The sequence below is a fragment of the Sinocyclocheilus anshuiensis genome, unplaced genomic scaffold (assembly GCF_001515605.1).
Source record: "Sinocyclocheilus anshuiensis isolate Anshui unplaced genomic scaffold, SAMN03320099.WGS_v1.1 scaffold782, whole genome shotgun sequence".
Taxonomy (NCBI): domain Eukaryota; kingdom Metazoa; phylum Chordata; class Actinopteri; order Cypriniformes; family Cyprinidae; genus Sinocyclocheilus; species Sinocyclocheilus anshuiensis.
The window spans coordinates 574,700-585,080 of record NW_015546111.1 but is presented as its reverse complement, the minus strand read 5'-3'; positions in this window follow the sequence as shown (position 1 = coordinate 585,080).

Below are 10,381 nucleotides of genomic sequence, written 5' to 3'. Positions count from 1 at the left end.
GTATATATGTATATTTGAATACACATGTATACACAAATATAAGGCCATATGAACTTCTTATATGAATTTTATATTAATAATTTAAAAATAAATAATGGCTTTAATACAATCAGAAATAAATGCTAAATATTTAATTTAGCCCCTTTATTGTCACATTTTTTGAACATAGACGTGAAAGTGCACTATCTAAACTTAAATGTTTATAAAAATATTTTACAGAATGAAAACATTTTGTAACATGGTTTTGATGTACCATTTTCATGGTAAGGTAATGTCTGATTTTAAAATGGTTTTCAAAAGGATAAATTTTGAGATTTTAAGTTTTCAATTGATATATAATTTCTGATGATTTCTAAAGTGTGATAGAGAAAAAGGCAACGAAGAAGACTTTTTGATTTTTGAGGTGCACTCTTGTCATAAATTAATCTATTACTTTTCCTACATAATTTTTAACAAGAAACAGTGGTAAAATATCTATTTAGGAGTCTTAGACCTTTCCAACGATATATAGTTTGTCATGATTAGATTAGGATTTAATTGTAATAATAAAATAGTGAAGTAAACTTAGGCGTCCCACAGAGGGGACGGGTGACAGTTAAGAGGTTAAGAAACAGCATATACTCTGTATAATGTCATAGTATAAATGTGTAGATATAAATGGCTCTGTATCCATTAAAATACATAGCTGACTTCATATTTTAGGAAAGCGGTCCCTCCCACGGAGATATATTTGGATGTCCTTGGAATTAAAATGTTTGAAAACTCCCGATTTAGAGCACCAAAATGTCTAATCAATGTTTTTAGTTGGTTTGCTGAAATGACGTCAATGTACATTAGTGTACAAATGAATTGTGTAGGCTAATTATTCATTTCACTGGTGTGGCCAGTGGCGCATTCTCAGCTTTTGATGTCTGCTGTTTAGCAGTAGTCGGGATGCCACATTCCTCATTCTGGGACTGGGTGTTTTGTGTAAGGCGTCTCTCTGGGGACTGCTTTAGTGAGGCACACCAGCACCAGCTTGCTGGCACACTCCTCCTCCGAGCTTTATTCTCTTCTCTCACCCCTCCTTGTCTCTCTCTTTCTTTCCACAATGAGGCCCTTCCTGTGTTTACCCAACACGGCACTTCTCAACTATGTCATTATATCTCAATATCATCACCCCTGCCCTCTAGAAGATCTCCTTCAAGCACAAACCCCCATGTATGTCTACCTTTTAAACAACAGTTTTATATCTAAAAGATCGCATCCAGAAGGAATATACTTTTGCTGATTTCACTCTGAAGGCACTCCAGAGCAATGAAATACATAACCTTTGAGAGTCTCTCACAAATTAAAACTGTTCAGTGTTTATTTTTCTCGATGCTAAATCCAGATGCTAATCACTCGGCTGTGTGCATAATTCATGTGTGCCACGTTTGAATTATGCAGACAGACGAATGATTACACACTTGCCAAAACTGTTGGCTGGGTTTTGCAGACAAAGGCCAGGACTGACTAAGGAGAACTGTGAATAATGGGTTTGTGTTTGTGCTGCTTCGTTTATTTCCATCTAGCAGGCCGTATTTTGACCTAGATTTGTTCTAAATGAATTGCAAACTTTCTGAAAATACATTATAAAATGTTTTCTTATAATTATATATGATACATAGCATCGTAGAATAGCTCATTTTACCGAATTTTTCTAAATTCATGTTTTTCTTTTTTGATTGATAAAAATCATTCAAAAATAAATGAATGAAAAAATATATTAATAAAATATAAAATGTTATATAAATTATAATTATTAAATAAAATGACTTTTTGATATATATTTATAATTGTCTTTTTTATATTTATAAATAAAAAAGTATACTTATTTAAAATATACTTCTTTTTAAAGCTAACAAAAAAAATGTATTATTAAAAATCAGACACCATGATTCATTCTCCTGACCAGTCCTCACTGGTTTGTCTCTTGTCCAAGTCTCAGGGTCTTCCACATTCAGACCCTCAGCAGACTGAACAAGCCTTTTGTTTGAGAGTAAGGGGATACTTTGAGGAAACAGCCCCCCACAAAGTCCCCCTTTCTGCTGGCTGTTTTCTCTGGTCAGAGGCTGTGTAATGACTAATAGAAAAAACTGACCCTTATTGTTCCAGTGTGGAGGAGGGTAAGTGTCTGACCAGAGGGTGTGAGTGTACGCCGCTCCGAATCCACTCCAGGTTTTCAATTTGTACTTTTTGTCTAGACATGTATGTCTAGGCATATTTACGTTCATGCTTTTGGCAAATGTTTTTATCTAAAGTGACTTTCATTCAAAGAACATTTTCTTTATGCATTCCCTGGGATTCAAACTCATGTTCTTGCATGTTACCATGCATCTCACATTAGCATTTTACATTTATGCAAAAACTTTTATCCAAAGCAACATTGTATTCAAGGTACACATTTTATTGAGTTCATACATTCCCTGGAAATCGAACCCATGACCTTGTTGTTAGCACCATGTTCATGTCTCTCCATTATTGTTCTTCTGTAACAGCAAAATCCAAAATATGAGTTCAGCATTTTGTGTATGTTGCTCACAAGCCTTAAAAAGATAGTCCACCCAAAAATAAAGACTCTGTACTCACCCTCATGTCATTCCAAACCTCTATGACTTTTCTGTCTTCTGTGGAACATAAAAGAAGATCTTCTGAAGAATGTCCAAAGCTCATTGACTTTTATTGTATGGACAAAACACTGAGACATTTTAAAAATATCTTCTTTTCTGTTCCACAGAAGATTTAAAGTCATACAGGTCTGAAGCAACATAAGGGTGTATAAATTATGACAGAACTTTCATTTTTGTGAATTACCACTTTAAGAGTTTTCTATTTGCCCAATTATATAAAATAAAAATCGACGGTGACACAGTTGTACTTGGCCTCAAATATTTGAGAAACACATGCTTTTAGGATATAGTTTCAAACACTACATGCACCTCCTTTTAGACTTGACCAAAAGGTTGACCGTCTGTTGTTCATGCATGAGAATGTGTGAATCTGCATTTGATGTAATGAGTGAATCTGGTTGTCCAACATATTAATTTAAACAAAAACTGCCAAGCTGTTTCTAAACCAGAAGTGAAGGATGCAGAGAAGGAATATGTGTTCAGTAAAACCGTTCATAAAATTTCTCACAGGATACAAGATAAACGGTTTGACCTTTCGAGCTACAGTTAGTTACTCCACGTCAAAACATTTTCCCATCTTTGTTTCTTCATCGTGCATAAGAAATCTCTATTATGGTTCTTGATGGTAACACTCTACACATTTCTCTGTTTCCCTGTCTGGGCAAATTGCTTCTACTGATTTCAGCTCTCACAATCAATAGATCCAATCAATAGTCCCTCACCGACTGTTACTATGACTATCGCAATTACTCAGGATTTCCTGTACTAACCATTCTGTTAATTGGCACGCAGCAGTACACTCAACTAAGTGATTTTTTTGTATGCAAATAATCTGTGGAAAGCGCAAATCATTCTTCTAGCACTCAAATTATTTTATATCTCTATGAGTTGGACCTGCACATCCTTTTGTCGAACAAAAGCACACTAAGAAAAGTGACGAACACCAGCCCTGCGAGGCTGTCAGAGATTATAACTCAGCAAACAAGCTGTTTTTTTTTTCAAATGAAACCAGATCGCTTCCACTCCCCTTCCTCTAACATACAATGACAGGAAACGATTAACAAGAAGTGCCTTGGAGAGCAGTGTAGGGTGTTGGGTCACTGTCTTGTGTAGATATACACAGTGCAGTGAACACATCCTTTCCTTGTTCAGTCAAATGATAAGCACGTACCACTCACTGGGGCACCACAGAAACCCGTATCAATCTTAGATAATCTACACTTGAGTGTTTTAAATGACCGTAAAGCAGCGTCTGCTGATGAACTGAAAGCTGGATCCAAAATGGTGATAAAAAGCTGCTGTTTCTGGGTTGCAGCATAAATGGCCTGAATCCAAATGAGAGCCTGTCCAAAAAAAACTTTAATCAATGAGATTATGATGCTTTATTGTTATGCATTATTATGGGGCTTGTGTGATTAGAATGGAAAATACTAAGATCATGTTTTGCTCTCACTTTCTGTGTGTGCGGGTGTATATATTTTTTCACAAACAAAGATAAATGTCATTGACTTGTCATGCCATTCTTCAACTAAACTGATTCATAAGTTATTTGTCAGTGATCTGTGACCTTATAAAAATACAACTGAAGGCTATTTCAACACACCAAAAAGTTGTTGTAATGTGACCTTAAAGTAGGATAGACATGTGTTGTTAGTTGCCATTTAGCTACTGCTCTGACAGCACACTAATTACAGGAACAGCCCCGCTAGAGTAACCAGGGGTTAAGCACTTCATTCAAGGGCACACTTGTTACATGGCCGGATTATGATCTAGAAACTCTCCAGGGTCCAGTACTGGCTCATGCCTTACTGGGACTGAACCTGTAACCTCTGTGTTAGCGACCCACATCCGGGTGATAATGCCGTTTCCTGATGGTCAGTACAAGTTTATAAACTTTCCCCTTTAAAAGAAGCTTGAATTTTGGATTAATTTATGCTACTATATATACAAAAATGATAAACAAAAATGATTAAATAGTAAAAATATCTATATCTATCTATCTATATATCTATATTAGGGTGACCATACGTGCCATTTTCCCAGGACGCGTCCTGGCCAGGATTTCTATATTGCCTAAAATATCTAGGTTTTGGCTTTGTTTGCGTGTGCAAACTGATCGGTGTATGACATCAAAATACCTTGAGAGCATTTTGAAAGCATAAGGAACCGTCTGTATGGTATTTTGATGTCATACACCGATCAGTCTGCACACGCAAACAAAGCCAAAACCTAGATATTTTAGGCAATATAGAAATCCTGGCCAGGACGCGTCCTTGGATAACGGCACGTATGGTCACCCTAATCTATATATGTGTTATGTATAAATGAAGCAAATGTTGTAGGTTGTTACGGATGTGCCAGGCTCCCTCTCTACTCAAGTCACAACGTGCACCTTCACCACAGTTTAAATCACCCGCAGCTGTTCTGAATTAATCAGCAATCAAGTCACCAAATATGTGACCCTGGACCACAAAACCAGTCTTAAAGGTCCCCTGAAATGCTTAGAAACACGCAGTTACTCTTCTTCTTCTTCCGTTTTTTTAACGTGCACATGTAATTTATCCGTCCACATCAGTCATCAGAGCACCTCCAGATTCGTTTTGCATGAATTATTCGTTGGTATTGAGCAGATTGTGTGCATATCGCCACCTACTTTTGCGGTTATGCAGTCATGGTTTATTTATCAATTTATTCCTTGTTTTTGCTTTTCCTGTTCTTACACACGTATATACACAAATATTCCTACTTAAATAATTATTCGATGCTTCATCCCATTCCTTCTCCCCAGGCTCCACCTGGCGCTGCTGATTTAATGGCGAGTTGCGAAGCAACTTCAAAGGTGCATATCACCACCTACTGTGATGGAGTGTGAAAAGAATGAACAAACTCTCCTATATCCTATTATATAACCCATTATTCTTAATAAATCTCATGACTGCATGTATTTGTTTTCCTGAATTTGGACCGTCATTTAATAAGCTGGTTATAGTAAATTCCTGGCATCCTACTGCTTGTAATTCTTCCTTAAGAATCCTCCTTTCTATTTCATATATCTTACATATCTTCATAACATGCTCTACAGTTTCCTCTATTAAACAGACATCACATAGACCCGTGTTATGTTTCCCTATAATGTGTAAAGTATGATTTAGATTTGAATGTCCTGTTCGTAAATGTGTGAAAATAACTTGTTCTTTTCTACTTAAGTTGTGAATTATTTTGCTTTTCTTTATGGTTTTTTGAACCTTGTAATAGTGTCGACCTGTATGACATGAGTCCCAAACTGTCTGCCATTTCCTATTGCATGCTTCTAAAATAAAATGTTTTCCTTCTGATCTACTGAGTGCAATGTTTATATTTGGTTCTTTCATTGTAATTGATTCTTTGGCAGTTTTGTCTGCTTCCTCATTACCTTGAATTCCGCAGCGTTACTCTATGTGTTGACGTCATTTTAACTGAAACAGGAAGACAGGGCAGCCCCGCCCCTTTTTAAAATAACCAATAGCGTTCGTTTATATCACAGCTTGGGCCAGAGCCGCTGAGCTCCGTAAAGCCTCATTTGACAGGGTATGCCAGCCACAATCTCATCCATATTGCTATAAAATATAGCATTCTGTGTAGAATTCAAATAGTGCCGATACATTTTGTGGTCTGCGCCGACTCGCGCATGTGATCTGCTCCGTGCTATCGTGTCTCTGGACCGGAGCAGAGTGTGTGTGCGGTGCGGTGGTTAGCGTGACACAGCGCGAAAGCAGATTTTTTTTTTTCCTCAATGGAGAGCATATTTACACTGTTTGAATCGTTCCCTGTCCCCTATATAGTGCACTACGTGCCATTCACTGTACAGAAAATACTAATTCTGTGGACAAATGTCCGATTTCAGCCGCGGCTTCAGCGTCTATTTTATAGTGTAGGGGGCGGGCGCTTGGGATTCTAGAGAGCATTTGATTGGACAGAAAGTTTGATGAGAAGCTGAAGTACGATGTGACGTCAAAAAAATCGTTGAGCCGTTTTGACCAGCCTGGTCTCATGTTTATACGTAGGTATTAATACGTACCATTTACAAGCACAAAACGTACACTTTTGTACGTTTTTATTAATGCTAAAACGTACAATTTAGACGTATTTCAACGTTTAAAACGTACAAATCGCTACGTATTTTTAGCTAAAAATATTTACTTATCTTTTATATCGTTAAGATATTCGTATCAATGCATTTTTTTTTTTCATTTTATCAATAAGCGATTTAGATTTTTAGACCCCTTAACCTACCCCCAAACCTTAACCTACCCATTTTATAGCGAATATGCATTTTTATCATTTTATTAATACACAATTTAGATTTTTAGACCCCTTAACCTACCCCCAAACCTTAACCTACCCATTTTATAGCGAATATAAAAGGATATAAAACGCAAATGACCGAAATATGCAGGAAAATAACCATTTGCGTAAAACAAAATAATTTAGTCGCTAATTCCACTCCTTCTGTGACGAATGCAGGCGAGAGCCAATGAGCGTTCGATTATCCTCCCGTAAAACCTGTCGTTTGAAGCGGCAACATTTGAAATTGTAAAGAGCGCGTCAGTCAGCGCGGGCTTTGCTGCTCACAGTGGACTCGCTGCTCGGGATGGAGAAGAAGATCGCCGAAAAAAGGCTTGGATTTGGGTCTGTTCCTCGCAGTCGTATGGATTCGGAAGATTTGGATTACAGCGCACTAATAAAATTGTTTCATTTCGTAAATATGTTGTGTTTTTGGTGTATTTTATAGTTCTATTGTCAGTCACAGCATGTCGGAGAAAACGCCTTTTGTGGTCTATGGCAATCAAAGTAAACATTACATGACAAGTAAAGGTTAAACGATTGCAGAAAATTTATTTATTTTAAGGTTTAAAGTGAAGTGTTTAACATTATGTAGGCATATTCTTGGAAACGAGCTGGCAGCAGAAATCACAACAAAACGAAATGTTGTCATTTCATAAGTAAATGAGTAACGTTAAACAATTTAATAATGCAATTGAAAACAAGGTAATTCATATGAAAACTAAAAACTAATAAAATTAATTCCGCGATTTCAATATTCATAAGGATTAATTTTTAGGTGTCGTCAATACGTCAGTTTTGTACGTTTAAATTCTGAAAATACGTAAGTATTTGTACGTTTAGATGCGGAAAATACGTCAGTATTGTACGTTTTAGTGCCTGTAAAAACGTAAGTAAATGTACGTGTTATAGAACCACATTTTACGTAAAATACATACGAATTATCATGAGATCACGTTGTTTTGACGGAAGTGACGAACTGAAAGCTTTGAATGCTTATATCTTCTAAATTCGAATTTTGTCACTGTTTTGGAGAACACTGCCTTATAGATAACCTTAATATTAACATATTGATATTAACACCCAAAAAACTTTAATTTTGATTTCTGGTATATTTGTAGCAATAGCCAAAAATACATTGTATGGGTCAAAATGATAGATTTTTCTTTTATGCCAAAAATCATAAGGACATTAAGTAAAGATCATGTTCCATTAAGATATTTTGTAAATTTCCTACTGTAAATATCAAAACTTAATTTTTGATTAGTAATATGCATTGCTAAGAACTTCATTTGGACAACTTTAAAGGCGATTTTCTCAATATTTAGATTTTTTTTTTTTTATGCAGCCTCAGATTCCAGATTTTCAAATAGTTGTATCTCGGCCAAATATTGTCCTATCCTAACAAACCATACATCAATGGAAAGCTTATTTATCAGCTTTGAGATGGTGTATAAATCTCCATTTTAAAAAATTGACCCTTATTACTGGTTTTGTGGTCCATGGTCACATATAAGCACACACCTCACACCCAGTCTTCGTCTGGTCTCAAACTGAACTATGAACTGCTTACCATTTTTTTACTCCTGCATTTATTTTTTCCCCAAGCCTGTGCTCCAGCATAGTCTCCTGATCTCCAGCGTTATCTCCTCTACTCATCTGTCCTGTGTGCAATCCCATGCCTGCATACTTAACTGACCAGCACGAGGTTCCATTCTTCCCAACTTCATCCTCTGCCCAGCGTCCACGATCTTCCATCAACCTGCAAGGACAGTATTGCTATTTACATTCAGTCTCATCACATATTGTTAATTTGCATTTATTACCAGTTTTCCTCTGTGAACTCATTACTACAATAAACAGTTGAAACTGCCATCTGCCGATCTGAGTCTGTTACATAGGTACATTTATAATGGAAATCTAGGAAGCAAGGCATTGTACTGGAATAAACACTAAAACACAGTACACTTTTACATGAAAAACATGATTAAATAAAGACAAACAACAATTTCTAGTGCAAAAAAAAGAGCAAAAGTACAATGCAGAATATCAGTGCAATAAATCAGTAATCAGTAGAAAAGTATTTGTGAAAACGGTTCATTTACATGAATTGTCTGAGCAAACAAATTCATTAAAATCAGACAGACTTCACAATGCAACTTATGACAGAGATTGTTAAGTCTTGACAACAATAAACTCTTGTCAAGGCCATCTAGAGCAGATAAACATAGTAACTGCCTGACAAGCACATGGATACCAGAAAGGGACTATTTAGAAATCCACTTGTTAACACGAAGACTGAATTTTAGTAAGTAAAAGGAGTTTTAGAGAATATTTAGCTCAAAATAACACTCAGTTTTGCACTGAATTAATATAAGCACTTTAACAATTAGAGCACATCCTTTAACAATTGTATTACCAATGTTGTGTTCACCTTGGATACTCATTTTAATGACTCTGAAGTGTCTCGCTATTGATAGTCATTTTGTCTTCCTGAACAGGTTTGTTTGCTTGAGCCCTGAATACACTCTTAAAAATAAAGGTGCTTCACGATGCCATAGAAGAACCTTTTTGTCTAAATGGTTCCATAAAGAACCTTTAATATCTGAAGAACCTTTCTGTTTCACAAAAGGTTCTTTGTGGTGAAAAAAGGTTCTTCAGATTACAAAAAGGTAAGAAAGAGATGGTTCTTTAAAGAACCTTTGACTGAATGGTTCTTTGTGGAACCAAAAATGGTTCTTCTATGGCATCGCTTGAAGAACCTTTTGAAGCACCTTTATTTTTAAGAGTGTAGGCTTTTAATATGTTGTGCTCTACTGTAGCATCATTGCTTAAAACAAAAACAAAGCAACAGTACCCTGGAGGCTCTTATCACACCTGGACAACCTCTTTAGAAGCCACAATGATTTACTGTTTTACTCAAAGCGAAAATTAGAAGAGCAGATTATCCCCACTTCGCCTGCATGCTTAAAAGTAAACTCCTATGCTAGTGTCACAACATGAAGTTGCGTAAAGACAGATCTGCCTCCTGTACAGCTTTTTATGTATTCAAGTCAACATCTCATGACCTTCAGTTCATGTCCTCTAGACAAAGGCAGGGTTTATATCAGTCTTTCTCAGCTGACCTTTGTGTTGTTTTCATGTTTGAGTCCTATGAGTATTTAAGTGGACCAAACAAATGGAGGGTTACACATCCCGCTTCTTGGATAACAAGAGAGAGTCATTGTTTCTCATAACGTTAGCCTCTGATTTAGGTATCTACAGTGGTCAAAATCGAGGAGAGAAACAAACATCTCATTTTGCTCCTCAACCATAATTAGCCTTCATAATAGAGACGAGTCTATTAGTCACAGACATTCAGCAGGATTTTACATGATACAGCCTGCAGGAAGCATAAAACAACTACT